Consider the following 6222-nt stretch of genomic DNA (forward strand, 5'->3'; position numbering starts at 1 on the left):
GGATTCATAGCAATAGTGTCCACACCAGATGTGTCAATCCTAATGTGATCAATGACACGAGAGATAAATATCCCATAAGCTAATAATCTTGAGGAAGAAGAGGTAATGCCCGACATAACCTTCAAAATCTCAGCATACCAGCTAATCAGAATACCTTCCTTGATAGCAAACATCTGTTTCAAATCATTTACGATTGGGTGTGCATGATTAGTGTTGCACTGAAGCAGAATGTATGCAATCACGTAATGTAGCAGCCTATTCTCCACAGATAATGAACCAACTTTAGTCAGCTCACCTTGGACGAAGTATTGAGGTCCTCACAAGCACGACTTATACATCTCCGTGGAGTCATAAGCACTCCATTTTTCATTGTTGCAATCACCAATAGGGGGAAAATCACTTGCCAAGTCTCCAAATGCCATAAACAACTCATTATTCAATGAATCAACCTCCTTTGCACTAAACTGCGATAACCACCATCCTTATACTAAAAATACGCATAAAAATCATGAACTAGAGAGTGGTAAATGCTATTGTTTAACTCCATAAGTATTACAACCCCTTTCACTTCCAATTCATGTGAGAATTGGAACCCTTGCTCCACCATCCATTCCGTGTTAGATATAATAAATATAGGTAGCCTTCTGTATGATAAATCTAGCCAACCTTTCTGTTTGAGGAGTAGGAGCATAGAAAAGATCCAAGCCAAATGTGAGATTCAGCCCAAGCCCAAAAGATGAACATCCATCATTCAAATTTCTCACACGCCCCCGATAGGAAAGAGAGCGTTTGATTCCAGCAATGTGTTTCACTCTCTTGGGTCTATCTTGACTCATTTTGGTTGAAACAGAGGATTGATAATCGATTAAAATAGAAACGGAATTAGGTTTTCAAAAGGGGGTAAATGTGGGTAAGTGACTTTGAGACAAATTGATGGGTTATGAAGATGCTATCATGCATGAATGAGAGATTGAAGATGCAAGCATGCATGAATGAGATATTGAAGATGCAAGCATGCATCACATATGCTTTGATGAAGACAAATGACACACATAGTTTGATGAAGACAAAAGATTGATAAAGACAACGAATCGACAACATGATTAATGTTCAAGGACAAGCTTGAGAGGATGAGCAAATTAACAAACAATAAGTATCAACTATAAAGTCAAGACTCAAGTTCAGACAAGGAAAAGCATTCAAAAGAAGATCTAGGGGTTAGGTATTTTTATATCTTTATTAAGTCTTAAGATGCTTGCTTTGTAAGAGTCTAGGCTAGGATGAACCCCAATGAAAGTCTCACAAGCTAATATCAATCATATCTAAAATGAGACTTACATGCATATATACATGATTTACATGCACATACATACATACATGATCATATGTTTTGAATGCATTTAAAAAGTGTTTTAAAATCATACATCATTCAAAGGCATGCATCCTTAGTTTATAAATCATGTAGGAGGTTCATTCATCATTTTAGAAAATCATTAATCAATTAAAATATATGTTAATCAATTAATCATTGAATTCCTTGGGAACACGTTAATCGATTAAGGTTAAGCATAATCGATTAACTTCAGATAAAAACATAATATTATTTTAACTCAAGTTTTTCATATTGCTAAATAATGAATTGAGAGAGAGGAACTTTGATTCATAGAGGGAGAACACGTTTTTGAAACAAAGAGTTTTACACATTATTCAGGAAATCTTAAAGCTCAGAATTTCATATCTTTAGAAATATTTTCTAAGTGTTCTTTTGAGAAAAGAAAAGGGTGAATCTTTACAAGATACTCGTTGGGCTTTTATTGTCAAATCTTTGTCAAAAATAAACCTTGCATCTCACACATTCTATTATTTAATTGTGAGATCTTTTAGAAGGGTTCTAAGATTGTGAGAAGAGTGTAAAATCTGCACTTATTAGGTGCACATGTAACTTGAAGAAAATTTTTAAACTAAGGCATTAACACATTCTCTTGGTGTGTTGTATCACTATAGAAGGAGAACAGGTTTGGGAAAACCCTAGCTGCGGTTAGGTAAGTATTTTCATGAGAACCAAGAGGCTTGGTATTAAGCAATACTTAGGTTGGGTCTAGATTCATGAACAGTGTGGTATTCTAGTAGGCGAGCTTAGTAGTCAAACCATAGTAGGGGCTCAACGGTTCCAAGAAAGTAGCATCTTGCATCTTGTATTGGAAGTTTGTTTGTAAAGAACATTGATTTTCCATAGTGAAGAAAAATCTCCCAGGATTAGAAGGGGATGCCTGAATGTAGTTTGCAAGTGGACCCGCAAACGAACTAGGATAAAAGTCGAGTCTCATTCTTCTTTTCCCTTATCTTTTACATTTCCGCATTACTTGTTTTACTTAACTTGATATGCATATAATTCTCTGATAATTGCATATTATGTATTGTGCATTTACTATTCGTAACTGTCTGTAATAAGTGCGTACAAGTTTGGTTGAATCTTGGTAATCATGGAGATCAAAAGAAATTTTTTTCCACTGAAACTGAACTACATAATCGATTAAGTTGTTTAGTTAATCGTTTATTAACAGATTGAGTTAATCGATTAAGTCTGTGTATAATCAATTAAACAGTGTGTAATTTTGTGTTTCCTCTAGGTGAGTGACAAAGCCTTGTGGGACCCAACAGTTTAGACGATTAGAGGAAGAAAAGAATTGAGATGGTGTAGCTCAAATTTGAGTTTGAAGGCGATATCGAAGATGAATTTTGAAGAAGAAGACAAAAAATACGAGGTTAGGGTTAGATAGACCTGAACTAGAACTATACTTGAACATGTTATGTGACTCAATTTAATTGATTAACTTTTTTGTTAATCGATAAACGAGTTTGAAAATTTAACACAAATAATTGATTATGTCCCAGTTTAATCGATGAAGTATTTAAAACCTTTAGCCCATGTAATCGATTAAGGGCATATATAATTAATTAACATTCATAGGAAATACCAAGGTAATTGACTAAATCATAGACCAATCGGTTAAATAGGTCACTATGATAAATTTTACCATAATTTAGATTATTTTAAGGGCTTACTAGGAATCCACTAGAAAGAACCTATCCTAAACACTTAATATACACTAAACCAGAGCCAAAACATATGAAAGCATATACAATCAAGAAAACATGCATTTATTGGCGATACATGCGATTCTTTTAGGATTAATTAGACATCTAGCATACACGCAAACACTAAGGATGATATCAGACATAATATATGATAAACCAGTAAGGAATCAATGATACCTCGATATAGTTACATCTTTAGCTTTATGTTTTTCATCCTCATCGAAGTACTTGGAAGTTGCCATATATTGAATCTTCTTTAGCCTTTCTTCAAGTTCTTGATTCTTGTCTTTATCTTATTCCATAATACTTTAATCTTTAGAATGTGCATCCTCATGAGCACCTATGAAACATTAAACATGCATTTCCTTTGGCTTATTAAATATAAATTTGTGTAGACTTTTAAAAAATTGGTCATTGGTCTTAACATAAAGTATACTTGTTGTACTTTATCATGATTACATTATCCTAGAGAATATTTCTACAATCACTTTCAATCAAACATGCTTACAGGATCTTATAAATGTTTAAAATGAAGCATTTGCATTCAAAAGCATGTAAATGAGAAAAATATGATTTTTGGCCTTAAAAATGATATTTAGGGGGTTTTCTAAAAAATGTGGCCTCATTAGGATTTCATGAATAATACTATCTATATCACTTAAAAGATGATATAACACTTAGAGTTAGAAGAGATACATTATTCCCTTTATAGCACAAACTTTCCAACTTCAAGCATTTGACTTTTGACAATATTGTCCATAGGTGACATTGTCCTTTTCCTAGGTGATAGGTCAATAAATCAGGATCTTCTCACCTATCATGTTCCTAGAACATCTGCTATCCAAGTATGATTTGATGATCATAGGTCCTTAGGCACACCTACAAAACATGTTTACTTACATGTTTTCAGTACCCAAATGATCTTGGGTCCCTTGATGTTAGTTAGCTTGGGAACATGTTCCTTAGAAATCCACATATATTGTCCATCTAGAATACCATGCAATCTAATATGACATGAACTCAAAGTATGACCATGCATTCCACAATAAAATCAAGTAGGAGACTTAAGATATGAAAGTTTTGAGAAATCGAACCCGTTTCTTGTGAAATTTGTTCTTTGCATGCATATATCCCAAACCATACTTATTCTCAACATTTTTACATGTAGCTATTAAGTTGTTTAAGTTGTGACTACTTGTTGTGAAATTTGCTACTTTGTCTTTTAAAATTTTATTTTATTTTTCCAAGAAAGGGCAATATTTACAAGTATGTGTCACATTTAACTTACTAGAAAATCACATGAAGAGTTAGCATAGATAAGATCCAATGATTGATTTTCAAGTTTAAGTTGATCATTAAAAGTTTGCAATTCACAAAATTTCTTTTCATGTTCTAAAATCAACATTTTCCTATCCGCATACTTTTTCCTAAATTTTTAAGTTCTTCATTCATTTCAACATAAGCACCATAAAGTATATTATACATGGGGGAATCATCAAAATTAGAACTAGAGTCGGAAGAGCTTCCTCACTAGATTTATCTTGCTCACTTACGTTGCAAGATTTCATATTTTAAGCCATAACGCATAGGTTGTTCGATTCTTCATCTTGCAAGATGCTTGTTGATGTAGCATTCTCTTCGGGTACATCCCAAACGATATATGTCTTCTTAGATTTGATGTCTTGAGAGTCTTTCTTATTGTCATACTCAATCTTCTTGAGAAAATGAGGACATGTGTACCAAATGTGGCCTACTTTCCCACACTCATGGCAAGTTGCTTTGTCTTTGGAATACATGCTCTTTTTGATTGAGTCTTTTGCATTTTCCTTCCGAATCTTTCTGAATCCTCCCTTGTTTCTTAAGAACTTTATGAATTTTTTGACAAGGAGAGACATGGCTTCATCATTAATGTCGAAATCAAACTCACCATAATTGTTGCGCCCCGATTTTCGGCTGTACGACTTTCTTAGAGTCGCTAGTACATTTTATGGTAAAAATGTGATGTGAACCTCTTGGTTAAAAGGCTCTTGAACGATCTATCTTGGATGGTGCTTGGCCCAAGCTCACGGTTGAGTAGAGCTTTTGAGAGTAAGCAACGGAAATATGAAATTGGATAAAAGAAGATGGAATAGATTTGAGGTGAAGGTGCCACAACACTTGAGGTGTTGATAAGCCAAAGTGATGCTCGCCACAAGAACTTGGTTTTTGATAAGAACTTCTAATCTTGGTTCAGCCAAGAAGGTTTGGAGAATACTCTCACAAGGATATTATCCTTTTTGATTCACAAAGAATTCAACTTAACTTAACTTGTTTATTCCATTGCAAAAGAATTACATTTGTAGGCAAACCACTAGGCTCCCACAGTTTGCTACTAAGACTAATGCATGGTAATTTTAACATTGGATTCCATAAACTAAATGAATCTACTTCTAAACTAGACTACATTCGGATGGTAAAGATATGAGCACATGTGTTTCGGGCGCTTTATTACAATTCAAAGACAAACTTAATGACTTAGGCCTAAGATGTCTTGATTGCCACAGTTGGGTAGTGATGAGCATGAGATTCCATTCTTCCTTAAGTGCACGGCTCACAATTAAGTCATATGATGAATGAGACTTGATGACTCCTTAATTCGGCACATGGAAATTGTTGTAGTTAATGAAAGTGTGCATGTCAAGAGGAACACTTTGGAAAGCTCTCTTTATATGCCATGGTTTTGATGAGGACAACTTGTGCTAATAAGAGCTTGAAGATCACCAACAAATCAACGTGCTTAAGTCTTTAATTGGTACTAGGCTTAGACTAGAATCTAGTTTAAGATGAGTCAAGGCTTAGGGCACCTAATACATGTCTCATATGCATAAATCTTTCTAAATCATTTCATCTTTGAGATATGTCATTCATAATATGTTCATGCATTACTTAAATACATGTATATGTGCATTCTAGGCATAAACTAAGTATTAAACATGTATGAACTAAGTGCATAACGTATTTGAGGTTTTATATTTAAAATTACACATTTAAAAATGATGTTAATCGATTAACTAATACTTTAATCGATTAACCCAACTGCTTTGAAAAGTGGTTGCTACTGGAACACGTTTTAAAATGCTGTTA

This window comes from Lupinus angustifolius, chromosome LG03, assembly GCF_001865875.1.
Source record: "Lupinus angustifolius cultivar Tanjil chromosome LG03, LupAngTanjil_v1.0, whole genome shotgun sequence".
Classification (NCBI taxonomy): domain Eukaryota; kingdom Viridiplantae; phylum Streptophyta; class Magnoliopsida; order Fabales; family Fabaceae; genus Lupinus; species Lupinus angustifolius.